Source organism: Sinocyclocheilus grahami, unplaced genomic scaffold (genome assembly GCF_001515645.1).
Source record: "Sinocyclocheilus grahami isolate Dianchi unplaced genomic scaffold, SAMN03320097.WGS_v1.1 scaffold545.1, whole genome shotgun sequence".
Taxonomy (NCBI): domain Eukaryota; kingdom Metazoa; phylum Chordata; class Actinopteri; order Cypriniformes; family Cyprinidae; genus Sinocyclocheilus; species Sinocyclocheilus grahami.
The window spans coordinates 1,683,223-1,686,290 of record NW_015505724.1 but is presented as its reverse complement, the minus strand read 5'-3'; the positions used below and the strand labels follow the sequence as shown (position 1 = coordinate 1,686,290).

At 49.9% G+C, this 3,068-nt stretch overlaps 1 pseudogene; it reads left to right on the top strand.

Annotated features, from left to right (window-relative positions):
- The window catches only part of LOC107555785 (uncharacterized), a 2,185-nt pseudogene extending 577 nt beyond the window's left edge, over nt 1-1,608 (top strand).
- Nucleotides 1,609-3,068: the final 1,460 nt, after the last annotated feature.

Sequence of the window (3,068 nt, the reverse complement as noted above, 5' to 3'; positions counted from 1 at the left end):
GAGCAGCTAGAACTGGAGGCTCAGGAACGACAGGAAGGGCATGAGGAAGTGGAACAAGGCGCCGAGGAGGAGATCACTAGGCTAAAAGAAACCCTAGCAGCCGCTTTCCAAGAAATGGAACGAGGCAAGGCTGACCACGCTGATCTCTCCAGCAAGCTGCAATATGCCGAACAGCTCCTGGAAAAGGCAAAGGCCGACTTCAGAGACAAGAACGGCCGAATCAAAGCCCTTGAAACTCACCTGGATGAGTCAAGAAATGAGATCATTCGCCTAACACAACAGCTGGACTACATCAAATAGAAGTCCGACAGCATCAGAGAGGAACTCAGACATGCCTACAAGCTGCGCCCTGAGCCTACAAGGACAAGATGGGCACCAGTCTCACCCCTGCCAAGCAGGACCGTGTCACCTGTTCCTCGACTGACGCGTGAGCAAAAGGGGGAGGGGGCAGTGCTGAAACATTCACCGACTCCCTCTGAAGAACCTTACCTCACGACAAAGCTAAGAGAACTTGCTCCAGCCAGCCACAGAGCATCGCATGGCTTGGACCTCAAAGATCTCGACAAGCTTGCCAGAAACATTGGCAAATTCACCCCAAGTGTGCCAGGTAGCCAGGATGTCCAAACTTATCTGCAAGACGTCGATTTCCATTTGGAAATGAGACCCAATGTCACTGACAAAGATAAACTCTATTTGCTCCGAACAACATCCAGCCCTGAAGTGCGCAGCTTCCTGGACCGACAGCCTGCTCACACAAAACTGATTACCACCTGCTCCGAGAAGCCCTCATTAAAGAATTCGCTGACCCTGAGTCAGAACAAGGACTAGTGGCTGCCCTGGAGACGAAACAAGGTTGTCATGAATCTCCTCAAGCCTACTACAGCCTACTCAGACAAGCATATTCGGAACTCGCAACGAACCGTAAGCCACCATCTTGGCGTTCTCGCATGTCCACGAACAATGAATGCTCAGCAGTTGCGAGACTTGGCGCATAAAGCCTACGGCAAACAAAAGATGGCCTCAGAAAAGGGCGCCAAATCCACAGCAGTTCTTGACTTCAACACTCAAAGTCAGGAGCTGGCTCTAGAGGGCGCCCAACATCAAGACCATGCCAAGCCGCCACACAAAGAGTGGAACACACCCTCGTCCAACAGAGAACGGGACTCCCACGCTGGTACCCGACCTAAACAGAGGAACAACCACTGGGATGGACCGAGTGGACGACAACACTCACTTGGACGTCACTGGGAAAAATCTTGGGACCAATTCAGACCTCGTGAGAATCAATGGGACAGATCATGGAATCAGCCAAACTCATTTGGAAACTCAAGAGGAAAAAGCTTGTGGGAATCCAACGGAACCTACAAGGGAAAGCGACAAACACACCCGGGAGCAACCAGTCCAAGGAATCAACGAAGGAACTCACAAAGATTCCAAGCTGACCGAGCTCAAACTGAATCTACACAAGAACAAAAGACACTACAGTGTTTCGTCTCACAAGAGCTGATGAAATTGATAATGAAAGAGTTCTTCCACTGAAAGGAGGAGGATCGGAAGTGGGAAAAGAAAGAGAAACCAGAGTCAGCACAAAACCACTCAAGTTCCTGAAAGTGCTGTCTTGGTCGTCTTCCACTCCTCCGAGGAACACCAGATCAGTCCTGACATCCTACCTGTCTCATCCCAAACTCCAGTCCCTCAACTACATGGCGACCTCATTGAGCAAGAAAGTTTTACCTCTCCATCATCATCGAACGCCACCTCAAAGTCAAAGCTCTTCTCGACACGGGAGCCGACATCACCCTAATGTCGACCGAACTCCTTGAAGAAGTCCAAGAAATAACAAAGAGGTCTAATAGCACCCTCAAACTTCAAAGGTGCGAGCTGAACCTTCAAGCATACAGTGGGGCAAAAAAGTATTTAGTCAGCCACCAATTGTGCAAGTTCTCCCACTTAAAAAGATGAGAGAGGCCTGTAATTTTCATCATATCACTTCTCATTGGAAAAGACCTGCTTAATCACTTTGAACCCTTAAAAGACTTCAAGCACCTAAAGATATGGATGCAAGTCCGCGAGCCTCTGCCCTTCCAGTCAGTAGACTCCAACGAGTCGCAGTGTCAAGCCACAGACCGCCAACTCACTGACTGATGATGCAATGTCAAAGCCAGGACCAGGGCCAAGCTCAACTCCAAGCAGCAAGAACCTAGACCCTTTCCTCTGCTCATTGCAGGTGTCTGACTCAGACTCATGCCCCCTTCGAATCATGACTGCCATAAATGTCCATGACATATCAGTGGCTGACGCAGCACTAGCCCTGTGGGCGGAGAACTCCGCTATCAGCCTGAAGCATTTCAGAGCATTGAAGCAAAGACAGCAGAGCCTCCCACACGTCTCAAGACACAGCCACTTCCCTCTCAGTCCCTGGTCGACAACCATGGCCACCGCCAAGATCATCTGCGCTGTGGACATACGATGGAACAACAGACACCTGAGTCACTACTTCCTCGTTGTCCCCAACCTACCTCATGACATCTACATTGGAGCAGACATCATGGTCCGGCTCAATGCCTGTGTGGACATCGTGAAAGACATCATATGGGCTCCCCTGTCAGGCCAACTGACCACTGCAGTCAACCTCAAGAACCTTCGATCTGGTCAAACAATGCCAGACGCATGTGCCATGATCAATGAGCAAGAAGCTGCAATACCTGCCTACAGCAAGAGTGTCAGCGTCCGCCTCAACATGCGACCTGGCCACTCTCTCGACTGTAAGCTAGGCTTCTTCCAACCTTCCAGGACCTGCCTAAAACTAGGACTGACCTTGGAAGCCACACCTCTCATTGAAATGTCATCTCGTGCTGTGTTTGTATTGTTCAACAACTGTATGGCCAAAGACATCAACATTCCCAAAGCCAGTCACCTGGGATGGCTCATCAACCAGGCATTCCACGACTTTGAACTAATGGTACCCGTCATAGGCCCCATACCAGTCCAACTAATGTCAGATGAATATGATGACACAGTAACTTTCACAAGACCCAATGAAACCATTGCCATCACTTCAATTCTGC